Below are 24,605 nucleotides of genomic sequence, written 5' to 3'. Positions count from 1 at the left end.
AAAATGCCAAAATAATTTTTGGAATTTGGAGAATGGTAAAGACAGCAGATGAATTTAAACGAATGGGGCAAGGAAACCTTAAAAGCAGAGAAAGTTAAAAACAAAGTATTCTAGATTTGGCATTCTCTGGCCTGGGATATCATTGGATTGCACAACTACACTGATGAGACTCTTGGGATTGGAGTTTTTCAGATTATAATTTGAATGGTCAAGATGTATAATTATTGAACTCGATATGATATTTTAAGTTCTATTAAAAATAGGAGGTATAATGTTTTAATTAATGACTTCACACATGTAAGAGAAAACTAAATAGAATTTTTTTGCTTTTATATATTTTACTCAATATGTCAGGAGCTTCATTCAGGGAGAAGGCAGAAGAATTGGTAACAACATTTAAGTTATGAATACAAGAAGAAGTTACACGGTATGTGTATAATATGTCTCAATCACAGCTGTACAGTAGGAGGAAATGCTATTAGAGTTCAGAGAAGTGGGCATAGATATTAAATTAATTAATTTGAGAAATTATAAACAATTAACAGCAATAGGTGTATAGTGTGTCTGATTAAGATTGGGACAGTGGGGGCTTCACACATTAAAAAAAATAATGATGAAATTTCAACCTGTTGTAGTGTAGCATCTTGGTATAGTTCCAGTGAACTTTGTATAGTGTCAATAACATGAGAAGCAAGGACTGAACCATCTGATTCCAGAAATCTTACATAGTTTTGATGATCTTCTCGTAGAAAGGCTTATATGTTGGTTATACATGATTATAGTAACTTAAGGAATCCACAACGTACACTAGAATATAAATTAAATTAAACTTTAATATATATTTCCAATTTTTCAGCAACGTCACGTTGCCATCTTCAAAGGAACTTAAGATAAAGACACGTGCACACACGTGTCTCTATTTGGGGCAGTCTCATTAATGTGACTCCCAAATTTGGGAGATGTACATCAGGAGACCTTCAGCCTAATGGCCAGAAATAACCATAGCCCGCTAGGGGGCACTATCAGGACTTTTTAAGAGAAACAATAGCTTCCTTGCTTTGTCCTCATTTACTGTGTGTAAATGAGGACGAAGTTCCTTTGAAGATGGCAACGTGATGTTGCCGAAATATATATTAAAGTTTTTAATTTAATTTATATTCTAGTGTACGTTGTGGATTCCTTAAGTTATTTAGTAATTTTGATGTTCTTGGATTCTAATCATAGCAGAATGGCCAGCCTGTCCAAAGTAGTGAAGATGACAAGAACAGGGTATTTGATAAACATCAGGCAAGGATAGAGGTAATAATGTATCTTTGATGGGTAGTAAGAAGGATGATAACTTTCAGGCTGGTTTTAAGATGGTATATAGATTATATCTGTGAAGGGTCCTTGCTATTTGTTTAGATGTACCTTTAAGGTATGGTATGCAGATCCTTTTAACATCAGATTGCAATCTGGGAGAGGGCACCTACTGTACAACTCTCGGTCTTTACCACTTAATCCACCAACTACAGTGAACTGCCAATATCATCTACTGTCCACCACCACTACTACTAGTATTTTTTTTTTCTGTAAATTGTGTGTGTTCAAGTGCGTTTCCAGGAGAGAAAACCCTGCTATCTCCATATGAGATCGGCTAACTCTCCTTCAATTGAAGAAAAAAAAACATACAAAGATTCCTCTTGTCAGGACAAGAATCGAACTTAGGCCTTTTCCAATCGAAAGGCACAACATACCGTTGTTCTTCCAATTGCGAAACTTGAACATTAAAATGGAAGTAACAAATAACTATCTTAAACATTGGTGTTCCGAGTTACATTTGTGGCTGAGTACTGTGTGATGGTTGGTTTCTTGAGATTGGATGAAATTTAGTGGATATCATCCAGCCTGCAGGCCATATTTTGGACAGCTTCCAACCAGTTTATATAAATGTATATCACAGCACTGCACAAGTACTCTTGTATGTTTTCAGTGGCAGCACACTTAACCAGAATATTATCTAGACAACATTAAAAATAGCTAAAGACTAGTAAGAAAGTATTGAGTAATGAATTGGCCATTTCAATTGTAATATATCCATTGTTAAACTGCACTGCAACCTTCTAGTTCACAAATTCCAACATAGTGATACAGTGTACCAGGAGTGATCTATAAAACTTCGGAGATTGATTCCTTCAGTTACTTGAAACAAGAGAAAAAACCATTTATGCCAATGCAGGTGGGATTTCTAACAAGACTGATGACAATTGCATCTATTAAGTATAACTAGATTACATGCTAAATGTTTATTTCAGCAGTAGAAGTTCCAAAATATTTTAATTAAAGCATGCTCTTAAATTTGAAAATCAATTATTTTTGGAAATTAACATCAATTTTCCAGCTTGGTTGGTTGAATTAGTGTAGTGTACCAGCTTTCCAGTTATCAGGCTCTAGGATAAAATACTATTGTAGGCATGGATGTATGTGATTGTCTTTAGGTTGTAGATGAATTGCATTTCCAAATGTGAGATCACTGCTTTACTTCTTGGTGACCAGAAGTGGGTTGAAAAAGTTCCATGTTTTGTCTTTAGAGCAAGGTTTCAGAATGATAAAATAATTATAAAAATTAATAAAAATAGAAAAAAATCTTTAGCTCATCCACAGTACTCTGTACTACAGATTTATAACTTTTGGCAGGTTGGAGTTACACATAAAAAAAAATAAAGCTTTGCAATAGTTGCTCAAAATGTTTATTTCCCGTGTGTGAATATGCTGCTTAAATACTCACTTTACTCATTTCTTTGCATTGGTCTATCATCAGGTAGTCATTTTGAATGTGGTCTGCAGCATCCAAAATTTCGATACATTATATTTTAATGTATCGAAAGATTTGTTGCTTTCATGAGATTCCGATGCAGTAGTTTAAAGGGTTGTTTTGAGGGAGGAGATCTAGTTACCAAGGGGCTTAACCAATTCAGTGGTTGAAGTAATATCAGTTGAGTTAATCATACTTTATGGGGAAATGATGGTGGAACTATATTGTGATGAAGATGTATACTCCACACATCAAGACATCCTTCAAAATACCTAGCAGCTCGTTTGGCAAAAAAAAGTTAATGTATATTCTTTCACTGAGATGATTAAATGTATGGTCTAGTTAAATGTTTCCGAACAACACATTTAGCAAAAATAGGCATTAGAAATTTTTTAACTCTTGCGTGAGGATTTTCACTTGCTGAGAGATGTTCATTGAGTGTTATGATTTCATCATCATGAGTGATAATCACTTTATGGGTAAATTAGGGGATAATTATACACATTATCCTAATTATATAAACCCTTAATTAAAATTGATAATGCAAAACTACTAAATATATATATACACCATATACTATATATACCAACCGATCTGGTTGGCCGAGTGGTTAGTGTATCTGCTCTCCAGCCTGCAGGTTCTGAATCCTGCCGTGGGCATGGATGTTTGCGATTGTCTCTGAAAATACTAGTAGTGGTGGTGGTGGATGGTAAATGGCATTGGTGTAGTTGCTGTTTGTTGCAGTTGGTGGATTTGAGTGGAGTGGTAGAGACAGTTATAGAGTAAGTGCTTTCCCTCGATGGGTCTTTGGACTCCCTGGAGGTGTCACTTAATAATAATAAAGTAGTAATATATAGTGAAGAAGTAACATTACAAGAAATCCAACAATCAGTATATCAAAATAAATCAGAAAAGTGCCCTGGAGAAGATGGAATAGAACTATTTAATGTACAGACATCCTGTTCATCAAATGACTGAAAATTATTTAACAGTATCTGACAGCAAGGAAAAATACAAGAAAGTTGGAATAAGGCTACTATCATTCCAGTATATATATATATTAAAAAAAAAAAATAAGTGTAACTGAAAATTATAGAGAAATAAGTATACTCTACTATCCTGGTTATAAGTTATATACACATGAATAGTAACTTCAAATCATATGTAAAATGGCTTCTGATAAGGATGATCATGTATTAACTTAGCATTTCCATTAAATTCCTAATGGAAAAGCATTCTGAATTCAATATAGAAACACACACACAGCATTTGTAGATTGCCAGAAAGCCTTAGGCAGTTTTTTTTTTTAAAAATACTAATTCCATATAAATTTTATTCAGTTGATTTCCTCTCGCAACAGCTTTGCTAATTCTGTTGTCTATTTCTATATTCAATTTGCCATCTTCACTAAAAATTATGCCTAAAATAGCACAATTTTTAGTAAAGTTCCTGCCTGAATGATGTTCTATTTTGTTAACTTTTTTTAGTTCCGATTTTCATACTAAATTGATTACAGAAGTCATTCAGTTTACTTAAGGAATCCTGCAGACTTGTACTGGGTTTATTTTGGGGTATAATTTTTATCTGCATAAAGTAAAGAGCTGAGATTAACACATCCAATTTTAATATAAGGTTTAATACCACCTACTTTCATAATATGATCCATATAGATGGCGAATAACAGTGGAGATAATGTGCATTCTTGTCTCACACCTGATGTAACATCAAACTATCTTCCTGTACTACTTTCAATTCTAACTGCTGACTTATAGCTAAAATATAGACTACACATATGAGCCACTGAATTAGAAACTTTGCAGAAATCAGTTGTTTCTGTTATAGATATGAAACTGCCAGTACCGATCCTTTTAATCACCTATGGATAGTTTAGTGAGATATGGGTTGGGAACAGCCCTTCATTAAATGCTTTGGTCAATTGCTGCATACAGGAAGTTTTGTTTGTCCATACAAGCCTTCTCAGATGACGATGATCTCTTTCCTGACAGACTGTCTTATGACCACAGTTACACTTAGACAAGCAGTATGGGTTATTTTTTCCATGGATTAAACACTTTGGATATCTCGCCTCTTGAGAAACCAGTCGGTTCTGCTGTTTTCAAAATCATGGCTCCAGCCGGATGGTCACCCAATAAGCCCAATATTGAACCCCAAAAAGATCCTTTGTTTTTCTCATTACAATTCACATTGTTAGTGATTACTGACCAGCAGCAATTTTAAATAGTTGCCTGGAACATATGGTAATGCACGTGACCAAGTATTTTGCATATATGCCACATAAGTGATGTTTATGTACATCTGCATAAAGGTTTCTCAGTGGCTGGTATGTGTATGTATTGCTCGATATAATGTCCCATTTATTTCATATTACTGTAGAGTTTTGAACTGCCTTTAACTTGCCTTTTCAAGATCTACATAACTTAAATATGATCTCTGTTATATTCCCATGATTTTTCAAACTGTTTGTCTTAAAGTGAGAATCTGATCCTGGTAATCTCTATTTGGTCTGTTCCCAGCTTGATTATCTCAGAGTTTCTTACCACAATTTTGCTTAGCCTTTTCTCAAGTATACTTGGATAAATTTTACCAGGAACACTTAGTAAAGAAAATTTCTCTGTAATTCTCCCATTCAGTTTTATTTCCCTTTTTATATATGGGTACCATGAGAACTCTCTGGTCATCTGGAATATCAACTTCTGACCAGGCCTTCTGAATTATGTTGTTTAGCCACTGTAAATCTTTTATACCTACATATTTGAGCATTTCTTGCCGAATATCATCTAATCCATCTACCCTTCCACATTTTTGATTTTCGATAAACTTTTTATACTTCAGGTATTTATATATATTCCTGAATTCTTTCCCCTTTAGTGTTTCTATTACACTGTGCTTTCACTGCTTGCTTCAATTAGGAATCTTTCAAAGTAATTACTCCAAACATCTAGAATCTTTATCTTCAGTTTTCATGTCACTTTTGTTATTTTTGATCATTTTTACAGTGCTTTTCCTTCATTTCTGAGCTTTTTAAATATCCTTCAGGATGTTTTGCCACTTTCTGATATTTATTTTCTATGTTCTTACCAAAGTCATCTAATGACTTGTTTAATTAGTTTTACTGATTGTTTGTTTGCTTTTTTATATTTTTTTCTGTATTCTCTAAAACGGGTGTGGAACCTCTTGCCCGCAGGCAAAATTTCGCCCGCTAGTCTATTTCAATTCGCCCCTTTGCCACACTACATACACTATATATGAGTTAAAATTTGCCAGTCGCCTGCGGAAGTTTTTAAATTAGCAATTTTCGCCCTTGATACTAAAAAGGTTCCCCACCCCTGCTCTAAAAGAAGAAGCTGACTGACTTGCCGAAAAAGCACACCGAAAAGCATAAAGATCTTAAAATAGACTTAATATTAGATAAAATATGGGAATATAGAAAGAAATGGATTGCATATGTTGAAAGAATGGACAATTCAAGACTATCCAAAAAATATATTTTTATACCAGCTATTTGAAAAAAGAATTCGGTAATGACTAAGGAAAAGAGGGCATGAAGCTGGATCAACTTAATGGGCATAAATCTGTAAAAGAACAAGGCTGTTGATCTAACCTTTGGACCTCCCATGGCTAATAGTAATATACCGTAGATTAACAACCTTATGCGCAGTGCTGTAACTAGGCTGGTGCAACCGGTGCACAGGGTTCAGGATGAAGGTGGCCTAAAATGGGGTATCAAAAAATAATCAGTATTATATTTTCATTTTCAAATTTTAAATTTTGCTGCCATGAGGGCTGATTCCATAATGTTTTTATTAAAGTTAAAAATTAACTGATCTATTTCTATCATATTTGTTTTTTTATTTTTTTCCAAAAAAAAGGGGAACCAAAAATAAAATCTTGCACAGGGTCCATGAAAAGCTAGCTATGGCACTGTTTATTGAGCAGGAGTCATATAAAAAAAAAATCATCAAATAAAAAATATAGCATCTTCCCAACAGTTTGATTTGAACTCCAAGGCATGTTGATTATCAAATATTTGTTCTAGGACTGCATTATACTGCTTAACATGCTATTTTAAACTTTGTGATAAATTGCAATTAGATAAAATGTCAAATAATTCAGTGTCCCCATAAAAGTTTAATGTACATCAATGAAATCTTGACTGTTTGTTACAGAAAATGTAGGTTACTCAATTGCCATTGTTGTTCCTCAACATTAGCTTTTGTGTTACTACTACAGAAACTGTAAATAAAGTGGGTGTCAAGAAAACCCTCATTTTGAAACTTAGCCATCAACAGAATACTGTTTACAATATTTAAGAACTAAATTACATAACTAGAACATATGCACACTCAGAGTACTGCATGACTAGCAGCTGAAATGTTTAAATAATTAATTTTTCCATTTGTCTGTAATTGGGGATCCATGTTGATATAAAATTTTACTTAAAATTACTGAAGGAATCAACCCCTGAAGTTCTGCAGTTACCTTCTATGTACTCTTTCATGAAAACATAGTAAAGGGGAAAAAGTGTGTGTATTGACACTACCCATATAAGGCTGTAAACTGACAGTACATCAGTGGGCTAAGAAGTTTATTCTTATTTTTTAAAATGTTTTACATAATATCTTTGCTGTAAAAGACCAAACATGAAACCTTTTCAAGCCACTTCAGGCTTTTAGTAAGCTGTATGATCTCACACTGGGCATTGTATTTAATTGGAAGATGAATTTCATTCAGCCAACTTGTGCCTGTAAACTTTAAAAAAAAATTCTAGATTATATCATTGAAATAAGTTTTTCGTTTCTGCTACAGTAACAAAAATATTTTTATTGTCCAGTTATTATAATAACAATAATTGCTTGTCTTCTTGGCTAAGTGGTTAACATATCTACTCCAACCAACAAGCTGTGGGTTCAAATTCTACTGTAAGCATGGATATTTGTGATTGTGTTTAGGTGGAAGATGAATTTCTTTGCCTACTGTGAGATCGCTATCTCCCACTTTGGAGGCCTGTAGTGGCTTGAAAAAGTTCCATGTCTGGTCTATAGAGTAGGAATTCTGGACCATATACAAAAAAAAAAAAATAAATAAAAATAAAATTTTTAGCACACTTACAGTACTAATGTAATGTACTGGTAGATAATCTAAAATCTTTAATGGGTAGGGTAATTTTTGCTTTTTCATATCTGAATTTATAGTTTTAGTATAAAACACTTTTTACCCTGAGAAAATTCTTAAAAACAATTATAAAATCTCAAAATTATTTAAAAAAATTATGAATAGATTATTATTTTTTAATGCTCAATCCACCCACCAAAAGTTGTCATACATTTGTAGTATTGTGGCTGGTCTGAAGATCAGACATAGTGCTAACCACATTATTATAGAATTATTGTTATGAAATCCAAGAAAACTTGGAAGGTTGTGGGTGCTTAAGAGCCTCTTAGAACAACTAATGATAGTTGGGCTGATGGTTAAATAGTTCAGAAATTTTGCTCTAGTTACCAGATATATTCATTTTTCAAACAGTTTCAGTAAGCAGAATGAGGGTCTTGCACCAGAAAAATTATCTTCCACTGGAAGAAATTTGCAAATTTTCTGTTGGTTAAGAAGTAGGTTAACTAGGCTTACAGATTATAGTACATGAAGAGTATTTACTTTTTGTGATATTTAGAGAAAATTTAAGTACTTTAAAAAATTTAATTATTATAGAGTAATGTGACTTTCTTGTTTCAGAATAATATTCAAATTATGTAGATAAACCATGCTGTCAGAATGTTATCCATACCATAGAGCTCATAGCATCTTAAGTTTTAGAGAACATAGATTCAGGATTGTGCTTGCTTTTGTTGCTGTCGCTAGTAAACATATCTGTTTAACCAGGAAAGGTCTCGTCAAACAAAGCTTTTGGAACACCAATGTCATCTGTTTGGACAGGTATGAAATACGTTATTTGCTGTGTAATGAATTTTTTTGAATAAAATTTTAACAGCTTAGTTTATTAACAAAGTTTGAGGATGTTGCTTTTCAGGAATTTGCTACTTAGTGAAGTAAAGGACATTTTGGAAATTTTGTGCATTAGTTTGGATTTTTAAATTCCATATTCATTCATTTTATTCTATCTCCATTCTTGCAAGGGACTTGCATATTAGCAACAAAAATGCACTTGGTTTTGTGGCTTATCAGAAATACAATATGGTGTCAGGGCATTTCAAGCGAAAATCACATGGACATCAGGAACAGTAAAAACTGATTAGTTTAGAGTTTCATATACTATGTGATACATCAGAAGAAATAAAAAAATTAAGATGTCAGAAATAGGCATTTACAGCATACAAGCTGGTGGTAAAAAATTCTTTTACCATTGACTTATGCTTTTAATTCTTCTTTACTATCCTCCATTTTGTTTTTATACAGAAATATGTTTAGTTTTTATTCTCATTTTGTTTAACATATTCATGCTTTGCAGGAGCTTGCTTGACCATGTAACATGTCCTTTCTGCATTGGGCAGGCACGTTTTTACACATTTGACAGTATATATATATATCATCATCATCATCAAATTCCTGCCATGTACCCTCAAGGGGTGTACAGGATATGACAGTACTACATGAAAAAATTACATCATTACTATCTTCCTATCTACAATTTTCCTCCAAATCAGTCTGTTACTTGGCAAGACTCCAACATTATCAGATCTTATATTTCTATCGTCTAAGGCACTTTGTAGCATATCAATCCACCTATATCTTGGTCTTCCTCTGCGTCGTTTTGCTGCCAACCTGGCAGAGAACACTTGTTTTGCTAATCTTTCCTCGCCCATTCTGTTTAAGTGACCATACCACCTGAGATTAGCTCTGCTAATGCATTCTTGGATGCTGACAATGTCAAGTTCTTTCCTAATATCCTCATTTTTAATATGATATTGCCATTGATGTCTGTTCATGCCTCTAATCTTTCTCAGGACTCTCATATCTGCGGTCTCTAGTCTTTGGTCAAGTGTTTTACTTCTGACCCAGCTCTCAGATCCATAGGTTAAAACTGGTTTGAACACTGTCTTGTATACAGCTAATTTAGTGTTCCGACTAATTTCTCTCTTATTCCATATGAATTTATTCAACTGACTTCCCACCATACCGGCTTTGCTGATTCTGTTGTCTATTTCTATATTTAATTTACTATCTTCAGTAAAAATCGTGCCTAAGTAGCTGAAATGTTTTACTTGTTCCACAGGTTCTCCATTCACAACACAGTTGACATTTTCAATGATTCTACCTATTTTCATTGTCTTTGTCTTTTTATTGCTGACCTTCATACCATATCTATTACAACAGCTATTCAATTTAGTCAGAGAATCTTGCAGACTTGTAGCGGATTTATTTAGAAGTATAACATCATCCGCATAAAGCAAAGAGCTGACATTAACATCTCCAATTTTGATATCATGTTTAATACCACTTTCCTTCATAATGTGATCCATATAGATAATGAATAACAGTGGGGATAATGTACATCCTTGTCTCATACCAGATTGAACATTAAACCATCGTCCTGTACTTTCTTCAATTCTAACTGCTGACTTACAACTCAAATAAAGACTAAGTAAGTATTGCTTGATATAATACCCCATTGACACCATATAACTGCATCGTATTGAATAGCTTCTCTCTTGGTACCTTGTCATATGCCTTTTCCAAATCGACGAAACTTAAATACAGATCTTTGTTATATTCCCATGCTTTCTCGACTATTTGTCGTAAAGTGAAGATCTGATCCTGACAGCATCTATTTGGCCTGAATCCAGCTTGTTCTTCACCAAGCTTTTCTTCCACAATTCTTCTCAACCGTTTCTCAAGTATACTTGCATAGATCTTGCCAGGAACACTCAGTAGGGAAATACGTCTGTAATTCTCACATTCAGTTTTATTTCCCTTTTTATATATGGGTACTATGAGAGCTCTACTCCAATCATCGGGAATTCGTCCCTCTGTCCAGGCTTTCTGAACTATGCAGTGCAGCCACTGTAAGACTTTTATACCACCATACTTCAGCATTTCTGGTCGAATATCATCTACTCCTGCTGCCTTTCCACATTTCAAGCCTTTGATGGCTTTTTCTACTTCAAGTATGGATATGTATTCCTGACTGCATGCCTGGTCAGTGTTTTTTATCACTGTGCTGTCATCACTGCTTGTTTCATTTAGCAGTTTTTCAAAGTAATTACTCCATACTTCAAGGATGTCTTTTTCTCCTGTTTTCATTTCACCTTTATCATCTCTAATTCCTTTTACAGCACTCTTTCCTCCATTTCTAAGCTTCTTCAACAACCTCCAGAATATTTTGCCACCTTCTTGATATTTATTTTCTATATTCTTGCCAAAGTCCTCCCATGACTTTTGTTTAGCTAGTTTTACACACTGTTTAGCTTTCTTACATTTGTCTCTGTATTCTGTAAGAGTAAAAGCTGACTTATTTGACAGGAACTTTTGATATGCTTTCTTCTTTTCCTTCACTGCCTCTTTATCTTCCTGTGTCCACCAGGGAGTTCTGATTTTTTTATCTTTGCACACAACCTCACCACATGCCTCTCTGGCAGAATCAATCAATGTTTCCTTCAGAGTTTGCCACTGAATCTCCAAGGTTTGATTCCTGTTCTCAAACTCTTTCATTTTCTTTTCAATATTTCTGTATTTTAGTCTACAGTTGACATCTGAGAGCTGCTAAACTTTTATTCGCTTTAAAACTTTCTTACATGTTATTCTTTTCAATATGAAATTCAATTTTATCCTGCTCAAGACTAAATAGTGATCACTTCCAATTTCAAATCCTCTGTACACTCTGGTGTCCTGCACCAGGGAGAAAACATCACTATCAACAATAACATAGTCAGTGAGACTTTTCTTATTCCTAGCCTCTTCTCTCCATGTGAATTTGTGCACATTTTTATGTTGGAACATGGTGTTAGTAATAACCAGTCCATGTCCTGAGCAGAAATCCAACAGATATTTGCCATTATTATTAGCTTTGCTCTTTTCTCCAAATTTTCTCAAAATATTTTTGTATGTCTGACAATCATTTCCTACTCTGCTATTTAGATCCCCAACAAGGACCAACTTTTCCTTTTTCATTGTGTCAGTTGCTTTTTCTAAAGCCTCAAAAAATTCCTCCACTTCTACCTTAGTAGAACCTTCTGTGGGACTATAGGCACAAATAAGTCTCATTGTCCAGTTCCCTATTCTCATATTTGCCCACATTACTCTACTTGAGACTGACTGCCATTCAAGAAGATTAGCCTCGTATTTTGTGTTGAATACTATGGCTACTCCTGTTGAGAGGCTTATACGCTGGTTAAACATGATAACTAATATTTAAGGAATTGACAGCGTATACTAGAAATATAGATTAAATAAACTTTAATATATACCTTCCGATATTTCGGCGAACGTCACGTTGCCATCTTCTTGGGAACTTACTACACAGACGCGTGCACACAAGTACTAATAACAGCAAATGAGACTGAAGCTAGGAAGCTAGCGTTTCCTAAAGTCCTGATGGTGCCCCCTTTCGGGCTATATTGGTAGTTCTTGGCCTTTGGGCTGAAGTTCTGATAACAGTTTCCCAAATTTGGGGCAGTTTCATGCATCCAAATTTGTTGAGGTTTGGCATGTTCCTAAGGGCCGAGGCTGATTCCACGAATAGTCTTTCATACTTGAACTTGCTGCGGTGTATTACTGTGGCTTTCTTCCATCTTATTCTGTGGCGAGTATCCAGAGCGTGGTCTGCAAGCCCAGAGTGGCTGTACTGGTAAAATCGGATGTAATCCTTGTGTTTTGAGATTCTGATATTTGCTGTCCTGCCTGTTTGGCCAAAGAAAGACAGTTTACAGCTGCAAGGGACCTGGTATACACCAGGTAGGTCTAGGGGAAGTGGTTGGTCTTTGGTGGAGCGGATAAGGGTTGCCAGTTTTCTATGTGGTCTGTAACAGGTGGTCAAGTCGTATTTTTTTAGGATGTTATTGATTTTTTCCGAGGCGCATCTGATGTAGGGAATAGTGATAGATTTAGAGTAATCTTTTTTGTGAAGGGGAGGGGGTGGTGGGTTGTGGATAACTGGGTTAAGTATTTTTTGGATTTTTTGGAGGGGGTAGCCGTTGGCTGAGAAAGTGTCACGGATGTGATTTAGTTCAGTGGTTAAGGCTTGATCATTAGAACAGATTATTTTTGCCCTGTTGAATAATGTTTTAATCACTACATATTGTTGAGGGGGGGTGGTGGGATTGTTGGTGAATGTATCTGCCTGTATGGGTGGGTTTTCTATAAACTGAGAAAACCAAGGTTCCATCAGGTTGGCGGGTGACTAGTGTGTCTAGGAAGGGGAGGTTATTGTTTTCCTCTTTTTCGAGGGTGAATTTGATTCTAGGGTGTTGGTTGTTCAAGTGTGTTAGGAAGGAGAGGAGTGAATCCGGGCCATGTGGCCAAATAGCGAAAACATCATCAACGTAGCGAAGCCATATGGTAGGTTTTTGTGGGGCTGAGTTTAAGGCTTTCTCTTCAAACATCTCCATGAAGAAGTTGGCCAAGGGTGGGGAAAGTGGTGAACCCATGGCTGTCCCCTCTATCTGTTTGTAGAATTTTTCCTGCCAAACGAAATAGCCTGAGTTCATTGTAAACTGAAATAGGGCTGAGATATCGGGAGGAAATTTAGCTTGGATTAGCTCTAAGGTTTCTTTGAGGGGGACATTCGTGAATAGGGAGGAGACATCAAAACTGACCATTATGTCATTATGTTGGAGTGTAAGGTTTTCTATACTGGCTTTGAAGTGGGCTGAGTTTTTTATGTGTGACGGTGTATTGCCAGTATAGTGTGAGAGCGCTTTGGCTAAATGCTTGGCTAGTTTGTAAGTGGGGGAATCAATGCCATCCACTATGGGACGTAATGGCACATTTTCTTTGTGTATTATTGGGAGCCCATATATGCAGGGGGGTCTAGAGTTATAGGGTTTTAGTCTGTTGGTGATCTCCTCAGGCCAAGAAGTGACCTTCTTGAGGAGCCTATGGAGTTTTCTAATTTGTGAGTTGGTGGGATTGTAATTAATGGGGAGGTAAGTGGAACGATCTAATAATAAAGCCTTGAGCTTACCTGTGTAATCTTTAAGATTGAGTACCACAGTGGCGTTTCCCTTATCCGCTTTGGTGATCACTATATTTTTGTTTCTTTTCAATTCTTGTAGTGCCTTGTATTCACTACTGGATATGTTGGATTTTGGAGGTTTTGCTTTGTTGAGAACACAGGCTACATCCAATCTGATATCGTTGGCGATGTGGTTAGGCAGTTGGCGAATCCCGCGTTCAATTTGAATCATTAATTCCTCGGCTGGTAATTTCCTAGTAGCAATGGCGAAGTTGTGACCACGTGACAGAGCGTGGAGTGCTTCTGGCTTTAAGGTAGCTGACGATAGGTTAACAACAGTGTTGGTTTGTAGTTTGGGCGCCGAGTTCTTTGTTAATTTATCAAACTTGTTGATATGTCGGCTTCGTACTCGTTCAAATTCTTTTTTAGCTGCCGTACACGAGACGTCATGTAGTACCGACCAAAGCTCGTGATTCAGCGTAAGTGAAAGCTCATTTTTTTAGCGTTGATATAGCGCTGTTTATGTCAGCTAGGGAACCGCGTGTGGCGGCAATTTGCTCCCGAAGTAATGCCTGGCTACCGCGGTTGTAAATACGGAGAGCTTTCTGTGAGATGAAGCGGTGTTTCAATTTGACACAGTTCGGGATGACATGATTATCCCGGCAGCATTTTAGGAATGCCAGACGGTTAAGTTGTCTGGATAATTTCAGCTTCAGTTTGCCGTAATGGCGGGCCTTGCGTGCGAAGAGATCTCCGTGGATGATCATTATTCTTGTTGAGAGGCTTATATGCTGGTTAAACATGATAACTAATATTTAAGGAATTGACAGCGTATACTAGAAATATAGATTAAATAAACTTTAATATATACCTTCCGATATTTCGGCGAACGTCACGTTGCCATCTTCTTGGGAACTTACTACACAGACCCCCCCCCCCCCCACAACAATATGGAGTGATTAAAACATTATTCAACAGGGCAAAAATAATCTGTTCTAATGAACAAGCCCTAACCACTGAACTAAATCACATCCGTGACACTTTCTCAGCCAACGGCTACCCCCTCCAAAAAATCCAAAAAATACTTAATCCAGTTATCCACAACCCACCACCCCCTCCCCTTCACAAAAAAGATTACTCTAAATCTATCACTATTCCCTACATCAGAGGCACCTCGGAAAAAATCGATAAAATCCTAAAAAAACACGACCACCTCTTACAGACCACATAGAAAACTGGCAACCCTTATCCGCTCCACCAAAGACCAACCACTTCCCCTAGACCTACCTGGTGTATACCAGGTCCCTTGCAGCTGTAAACTGTCCTACTTTGGGCAAACAGGCAGGACAGCAAATATCAGAATCTCAGAACACAAGGATTACATCCGATTTTACCAGTACAGCCACTCTGGGCTTGCAGACCACGCTCTGGATACTCGTCACAGAATAAGATGGAAGAAAGCCACAGTAATACACCGCAGCAAGTTCAAGTATGAAAGACTATTCATGGAATCAGCCTTGGCCCCTAGGAACATGCCAAACCTCAACAAATTTGGATGCATGAAACTGCCCCAAATTTGGGAAACTGTTATCAGAAGAACTTCAGCCCAAAGGCCAAGAACTACCAATATAGCCCACCAGGGGGCACCATCAGGACTTTAGGAAACGCTAGCTTCCTAGCTTCAGTCTCATTTACTGTTATTAGTACTTGTGTGCACGTGTCTGTGTAGTAAGTTCCCAAGAAGATGGCAACGTGACGTTCGCCGAAATATCGGAAGGTATATATTAAAGTTTATTTAATCTATATTTCTAGTATACGCTGTCAATTCCTTAAATATTAGTTATCATTATTATGGCTACTCCTTCTTTTCCTTGATTGTCATTGCCTGAATATAACATTTTGTATTTATTGCTCAGAAAGATCTCACCAGTTTTGGTCTTTTTTGTTTCAGTCACCCCTATTATGTCGATCTGGTACTTATCTAATTCCTCAGCTAGCTCCATTTCTTTGCCATTCAGGCTTCTTACGTTGATAGTACCGATCTTTAACTCTGGTGATGTTGAGTTGGGGTTTGTTTTCAGTTTTGTTTCAGTAGCTGACTTTTCGCTGTTCGCCCTGGTTCCCTGGCGAAAACAACGGGGGCCTTGTTTAACCGGGTGACGCCCCAGCCGGCATGAAATTTTGTCATGTTGTACCATCATTTTTTATTTTGGTTTAACCAATAAGAATAAAATTTGGTCGGCTAAATCCCAATTTGCCAGCCCATCCTCGTTCGTTCAGTATCAAAGTAGATACCCAACAGGGTGCACCACGAGAAGGTGAGGATTGGACATTAGGTCAGAAGCCCTGGTCGGTTCTCCGCATTCCTTTAGAAGCTATGTGAAGGTCTCCACTCAGTTATACAGCTTTGACCCTTAAGCACCCCATATATATATATATATATATATATATATATATATATATTATTGAAATTAGGATTTACTCGGGATGTATACATTTATAAAAAATAAATTTAACTGACTAGAACCTGAGAAAGTATAACAAAAACCTTTAATACATCATGACTAGTTTAATCGGTGCTCCGACTTCTTCAGGTGAGAAAAAAAAAACATAAGATATAAAAATAACAAGGTAAAAAACATGGACTTTCCAGCTTAATAAAAAGCAGAATAGTAACAGTCATATTTGAATAGGTGACCGCGTGCTACCGTTGGCATGAGTTGAATGTGTACGACAGCTAATTTTAGAGTGCCAGTACTGGATTATTGCGCTATGGGAATCAGGGAAATTGTAGCCTAGATTGTTGTTCAAATGTGAAGGGTCCAGAACTATTTCTTTTGATTCGATAATTCTTCTTTCGAATTCATCCTTGCATATATATAAATTAGTAGTGCGTTCCCAGTAAACTCGATGTGGCTGTTCTTCAAGGTTAGAGTTTGCCGAGAAGAGGACATGACTGGATAGGGCGCTTGCTCGTGTTCTACTGTAAGAGATGTCGCGTCTATGTTCCTCAAGACGAAGTGAAACACATTTATCTGTCTAGCCAAAATAAGGTCGACCACAGTCGCACAAAACTTTATAACACCAGGAAAATGCAGTTGGCTGTGTTTTGGTTTTGGTCAACTCAGAAAAGAACAAAGTTTTGGCAGAGTAGTATAGTCGGTCTTTATGTTGAATTTCTTCAAAATCTTAGCTAGTTTTGGGGTAAGATAGCTGATAAATGATAACTGTATATGAGTGATAGGGTTGGAATCATCTTCTTGTCGAGGATGTTGGCGTGGTCTCAAACTTTTAGTGATGTTACGAGACGAATATCCATTATTTAAGGTGTTTTTCAGGAAGTTGAGCTCTGTTTGAAGGTCTTCTTCTGTGGAAGTGAGACATCTTGCTCGATGGAGGTGATGCCCAGTTTCTGAGGTGGGAAGTGATGAGAAGAACCATGTAAATATCTATCAGTGTGGGTGGTTTTTTGAAAAATTTAAAATTTAAGACAGTCAGGTAATCTGTTGATCTTTAGAATCATCCTCAACAAGAAGATCATTCCAACCCTATCACTCATATACAGTTACCATTTATCAGCTCTCTTACTCCAAAACTAGCTAAGATTTTGAAGAAATTCAACATAAAGACCGACTATACTACTCTGCCAAAACTTCATTCTTTTCTGAGTCGACCAAACACAACCAACTGCATTTTCCTGGTGTTTATAAAGTTTTGTGCAACTGTGGTCGACCTTATTTTGGCCAGACAGATAAATCTGTTTCACTTCGTCTTGAGGAACATAGACGTGACATCTCTTACAGTAGAACACGAGCAAGTGCCCTATCCAGTCATGTCCTCTTCTCGGCAAACTGTAACCTTGAAGAACAGCCACATCAAGTTTACTGGGAATGCACTACTAATTTATATATATGCAAGGATGAATTCGAAAGAAGAATTATAGAATCAAAAGAAATAGTTCTGGACCCTTCACATTTGAACAACAATCTAAGCTACAATTTGCCTGATTCCCATAGCGCAGTAATCCAGTACTGGCACTCTAAAATTAGCTGTCGCACACTAAGCTGGAAAGTCCTGTTTTTTACCTTGTTATTTTTATATCTTATGTTTTTTATTTCTCACCTGAAGAAGTTGGAGCATCGATGAAACTAGTCGTGATGTATTACAGGTTTTTGTTATACTTTCTTGGGTTCTAGTCAGTTAAATTTATCTTTATATATGTATGTATGTATATATATGTATGTATGTATGTATATACACACACGCACACGAGGGGGGGGTTGAAAAGTTCTAATAAACACCTAGAACAAAAATTAATTAATTTTATGTCTAAAAGAAAGAACAAATTATTACAATTTGATGAAACATGAGGGTTAAAGGGTTTCCAGATATGTTCTTCCTTGGTATGTTCTATCAGTTGCTGTAATATCATTTCTGTTTTAGATGTTTATATGAACTTTTCTGTTGCTTTCATATATATGACATGTCACCTTTCAAGTCTTTATAATAGAATTTTCATTTAAAAGTAATGCTTCCTTATTTTGAGTTTATAATATTTATATACAGGGTGTTCGGGATAAATTTGACATATTTATAATTAATTATATTTTTCCGTAAGTTACATGTATTAACACACACTTCTCTTCATTTAAAAGTTTGGACCCTTCTTCATTCATATACAAGATGTCAGAAAGGATGGATAGCTGGAATCCACCTGAATCATGGAAGAGAATAACTTGTATCATGATGATTCGTGCCCGCCATCAAAATAAGGATATTACGACTGCTGCCCAATGCTCCCTGAATACAGTAAAAACAATCAGGCATGAACTAGAGACTTGCAATGGTGACTACGAGGATGTAGCAAGAAGAAAGATCCCTAGCAGACGATCTGATTGCGTTCGTACAGCAGAATTCCTCGCAAATCTGCAGGAACAGGTGTTGAAGAACCCTGGCATAGGAATTCGGGCTTTGTTCGTGGAGTTGCTAACTGTAGTCAAGCCCTGGATAACAAGGGTAGCCAATGGTAGGCCGTATGTATGGCAGCAGGATTCGGCCCCTTGCCACACCTCTGGGAAAAGTCAAAAATGGTTGTCTGAAAATTTCTACGACTTCACCAGTCCAAATGTTTGGCCTCCAAACTCCCCAGACCTTAACCCCATGGATTATTTTGTATGGGGCGCAGTTGAAAAAGACACCAATCGCACTTCCAGTAATACAAAAGCCCAGTTAATGGATAAAATTAAAACAGTTTTTGCGGCCCTTCCCAGGGAGACTGTAGCATCAGCTTGTTCGAGGTTCCGAAGCAGAATTGAAGCTGTGATCGATGCTAATGGTGGTTATTTTGAGTAAATCTTGTTGATAGTATTGTAATTAACTCTGCCTGTAATGTTTTTTTGTCAATTCATTAAATTTAATAGATACAAAGAAGATTTTCTTTTTCCTTACGAAACTGTCAAATTTATCCCGAACACCCTGTATATAACATTGCTATTATACTTATTGTTGAATTCATTCGCACTGCTTGCACACACAACATCCACTGGCAGTCTATTCCAATCATGCACTGTGCTATGAGAGAAAAATCTAGTCCTCACCCCCTTCTTAGCAGCATTCATTCTCAGTTTCTAAGGATGCCCTCTTGTCCTTTCTCCACCTTCCATAAAATGAAAAATTCCATCAACTGAAATCCTGTAAGACCCTTTCAGAAGTTTGTAAGTCTCAATCATATCGCTCCTCTTTCTCCTGTTTGCTAGTGTCTGCAGTCTACAAATTCTCAACCTATCTTCATAATCAGTATTCCACAATCCTGATATAATTTTTAACAATCTCCATTGCAGTCTCTCCACTGTATCAGAATCGCAACAGAAACCAGGAGACCGGACCTGCACACAATAGTCCAAGTGAGGTCTTATCAGTGCCTTGTAAAGAGGCAAAATACATCCTTACCTTTACATGTGAAAGTTCGTTTCAACATTACAGTTATCTTTTGAGTTGTATTTGCAATCTTTGTTGCATGGCCTCTGAACTTCAACTTCCTATCTACTAACACTTCAAGAACCCTACCCTGATCAGTTTCTTCTAGCATAATCCCACCAATATAATATGACATTGGATAACTAATCATGCCAAGGTGCATGACTTTTCATTTACTGGCATTGAACTGACATCCATTTTCACATGCCCACGATTCCACCCTATTCAAATCATACTGCATATCAGCCACATTCCTGATTCGCCTACCTATCTTTCCATCATCAGCAAATAGCTGTATGTTGCCTACCAAATCCTTCCCAATATCATTGATGTGTACAGATTGACTAACAGTGAACCAAGGAAAAATCTTGCAGACTCGCATCCTCTGTTATACCACTTTTTATCTATCAGCCATCCTCTTATCCATGGTAATATTTTATAATCCGAACTCATATTCTCTAATTTATGTAACAGTCTTTCATGCTGTATTCTGTAAAAACCTTAGCAAAATCCAAAATTATCATGGTATATTCATTCCCCCTTGTCTAGTTCAATGGTAACATTATTATAGAGTGTGAGCAAGTTGCTAAAACACGATCTTCCCTTAGTAAATCCATGCTGTTCATTGGAAAGCAGAGATTCATCAACCCATTTCTGAATGTGAGCCCTAACCAATTTTTCCAAAATCTTCACCACCACTCCTGAGATACTGATTGGTCAAAGTTGAATACAGCAGTCTTTGCATCACCTTTGTGTAATGGGATTAGCATACATTCTTTCCATCCCTGCAGAACCTTCTCTGTTCTGAGACTCAAATTATATAGTTTAGTTAAAGGAATGGCCAGTTCAGCTGAACACTCTTAGCACCTGTGCTGATATCCCATCAGTCCTTATTGCTGAATTCTATTCAGTTTGTGCAACAGCTCTAATACCTCCTACTCCTCATACATCTGAGTTTCTTCATCCAGTGAAGAGGTATTAATGAGCACAATGTTGCATACACCAGGTTGATAGCTGTTAGCAAAATGGGCATTCGTTAGTTGAACAGCCTCTTCGGCATCTGTCACCCTCTTACTGTCTGCATTCAGTAGTTATTCTTTCATATTCATTCTTTCTTTTATTGGCAACATGTCAATAGAATTTTTTGGGGCTATGTTTAGCTTGCAAAGCCAGTTTCATTTCATACTCAGACTTAGCTTTCCATATAACATTTGACTATTCTAGCCTGCTGCTTATAATTTTCATAACGGACATCATTCCTTCCACATTATCCGTTTCTTACAAATCTCTTGCTTAATAAGATTACACATTTGACTCCTCCCCTATTTATTCTTCGAAATCTCAGGACACATTCTGATATTGCATAATTTAAGCATTTTTTAAATGCTTCCCATTCACTGTTGATATTCTTCTCATCTAGCAACTGATACTGTTCTGCTGAACTGTATACCCCTCAGTTGGTCATAATTTCTTGCTTTGTACTCCAGCATGCAACTTTTCTGAATGGAACATTCATAAACTTAGTCACTTCCTTAGTGAGTACTGCATAATCACTGTCATTAATCAGATGCAGAATAGTTGAGTCTTGAACTGAAACATCCTCTGACACTATAATGAAATCTAACTCTGTGACTTAGAGTTCTTTCTGTCACATTCTGCTTTAGGAAGTTGTCTTGCCAAAGCTCAATAGATTCAGTTTCATTCTTTTCATGAGATTTTACTGCTGCTCAATCAGTATTTGGATAATTAAAGTCTCTTATTATGATTACTATTTGTGTGCCCATCGTCTCTATTTTGTGATGCATTTCTTCATCACTAGTAACTGATTCACAAGGTCTGTAACAACACCTCACTATGTAATTCATCTTGTTAGATTCCACCTCATACCAAATGACTTCAAATTTACTGTCACATGAAATACTATTACTAATACTACAATCATATTTGTTGGAAGTTTTTTCCCACTTGGTTAGACTATAATAAATTTATGTTGAATTGGATTTCAACAGCATTGATGTCAACACAGATTGATAAGAAAATAACTATTTATTAACTTAAATGCTAATATTTCACTGGTATTATATCCAGCATCTTCAGAGCACACAAAGTTTGTTACAAATGCGAGACAACCACAATTAGGTGTAACAGTGGGACTAGTAATAGTAATTGCAGCGTGCAACATAAGACTAAAGTCTAATACGGTGCCATCTAAGTTAACAAAAAACTAAAAACAGTAGTCCAAAGTTTTGAAAAAATATAGTAGTCCAAATAGTCCTAGAAAGTTTTGAAAAAATTAAATAAAATTAAAATAAATATTAATTTGGTCTTAGGATGACTATCTCCCAAATCTTTTGGTAGATTTATACAGCCATACTTGTTAAGGTTTGGACTATGTTTTAAGGCTTCTGTTGATTCCAGGAACAACCTCTCTGACTTGTAGAAGCTTCTGTGCAGTACTGTTGTTTTTTTCCAATTGATCCTGTGTGCTGGGGTATCCAAAGCGTGGTCTACAAGACCTGACTTGCCATAGTGAAAGTGCCAGATATATTTTTTGTGTTCACTGAGGCGGATGTCCATCGTTCTTCCTGTCTGTCAATAGTAGGCTCGATGACAAGAACAGGGCACTTCATAGACTCCTGGAAGTGATAAAGGAGTGAATCTGTCCTTAGGTGAATAGGTGAGCATTGCCAATTTCACATAAGGTTTAAATACGGTGCGCAGTTGGTGTTTGTTAAGGACCCTAGATATCTTTTCAGATGTGCCTTTCATGTACAGGATGGTGATAGTTTTGTTGTAGTCTTCTGTGGTAGATAGTGGGGGGGGGGGATTTCTGGGTAGCATTTACTATTTTATCTATCATATGGGGATTATAGTCATTGGTTAGGAAGGTGTGGTGCAGGTGAGAAAGTTCAGCAGTGAGAGCAATGTCATTGGAACAGATTGCTCTAGCTCTATGGGTTAGTGTTTTTAAGATACCATATTGTTGAGAAGGGTTATGTTGTGATCGTTTGTGTAAATATCTCCCTGTATGTGTGAATTTTCTATAAACCGAAAATGATAAGGAACCTTCTAGAAGAAGTGTGATCAGTGTGTCCAGGAGGGGAAAGCAGTCATTGGCTTCTAGTTCCATCATAAAGTGGATTTTAGGGTGCTGGCTATTTAGATGCACTAAAAACATATTCAACGTGTCTGGTGTTATGATGTTGCTTTCTCTAAAATCTTAATGCTTTCCTTAATGTAATTTCCTTCCCTATACTGTGATCTGTCACTTCCAGAATTTTCTAACCTTAAACTCCGAATCACCCTTTTGTAATTTCCCTATGAAAGTGAAAATTAGCCACCAACTAAGAGTGAATTCTCTACACCTTCTTTCTGGAGCCCTCTCCTTTTCAGACACTGACAAATTTGTTTTTTAAAGCTGCGCCAGTCAGAGTCCTAGGACAGGAGGAACCTTGTTCAGAGAGACCTTCCCAGAATCTTAACGCCTATTTTATCTTACCAAAGTTTTACAGCGTTTGTAGAATTCTTAGCTTGCAGTCGTGACTCTAATGTTCTATATTCCCTTTTGCCTAGGTTCAGATTTTATGAGTGGTAAGTTGGTCTCATGCTCAGACAACACTCAGGTTTACATAACAAAACATGTTTATTAGGATCTTAGAGTACTTCCAATTAGATTCAAATACACACAAGAATTTAAATAATTAAACACTAAATCAAACTGGTGAATACAAGTGAACATTCCAATAAATAAACAACAACTCTAGCCTCTAAGTTAATCAATGATGCACATAACATTCACAATACAAAATTTCAAATCAGATTCTATCTATAATTCTAGCTTTTCACATTAATTTGGTCACACATATGAGCATAAGTTTTCAGACAACCAGTCCAATGAAAACACCAATAAATTATTAAGCATATTAGTCATTCAAAGTTTCCTAAGTATCTGTCCATAATTTCCATTCCACTAGAAACTGATTCGCCTTTACTTCTAATACTGTTGAAAAATAAGTAAGAAAGTTCTGTACGTTACCATCACTGTGTCTGATTACCATCTCTGCCTGATCCGTCTTCTTTTGTTTGATAAGACACTGCACTTCCATCAGTTTGCATCCACGTTGAGGTCATGTTGTTCATCCGATATGGCCTTTCTCTGCACTTAGCGATGCTAGCGTTCGTCTCGATCCTTTGCGGGTCAGTATGGTCAGCGTTCCCACCTTTGGGAAATAACTTTCTGCTGCCTCATTCCGGTAGGACTTCTATCGACGGCCCGAAACAGTATGCTGACATCTCGCGTACTGCCTGTCCGGTACCTATCAATCATTCATGGGGAAGAGCTCGCCGTCTGACAACATAGCACTTTCTTCCATTGGTCAGCAACCTCAGGTTCAAGCGATAACAGGAACAAAACTCGAGAGAGCTTGAAGCTTGCGCGAATCCTTACTTATTCTATGTCCGTTGCACCCTCTTTTTCGCTGCAGAAATTTTCACACGTCACTTTCCCTTATGCCCTTAAGCTGTCTCGTCATAACACTTCTCCTCGAGGTGTGCTCTTTTTGGGGAACGCAAGCTCAATTCGCCTTTCGCATAAGTCTTCGCCTCAGGCATTATGCTAAACTGGGTGGCTAGCACCTCCTTTCTAGAATAATTGCATGAGAAGTTATATTTTCTTAAAAAAGTCCTCCC

The 24,605-nt window shown here is 36.7% G+C and overlaps 1 protein-coding gene across 1 annotated transcript in view; it reads left to right on the top strand.

The window, feature by feature from the left end:
- Positions 1 to 24,605, top strand: part of kis (chromodomain helicase DNA binding protein kismet) — a 945,984-nt gene that overhangs the window by 30,674 nt on the left and 890,705 nt on the right. Inside the window, exon 2 of the mRNA XM_090408660.1 lies at positions 8,546 to 8,746. The gene's annotated coding sequence lies outside the window, so the exon portion shown is untranslated. The remainder of the gene's footprint in view (positions 1 to 8,545; positions 8,747 to 24,605) is intronic.

This window comes from Typopeltis vanoorti, chromosome 18 (genome assembly GCF_054136105.1).
Source record: "Typopeltis vanoorti isolate ZY-2024b chromosome 18, IOZ_Tvanoo_1.0, whole genome shotgun sequence".
Classification (NCBI taxonomy): Eukaryota; Metazoa; Arthropoda; class Arachnida; order Uropygi; family Thelyphonidae; genus Typopeltis; species Typopeltis vanoorti.
The sequence above is the reverse complement of the archived record's forward strand: the minus strand, read 5'-3'. Positions and strand labels throughout refer to the sequence as shown.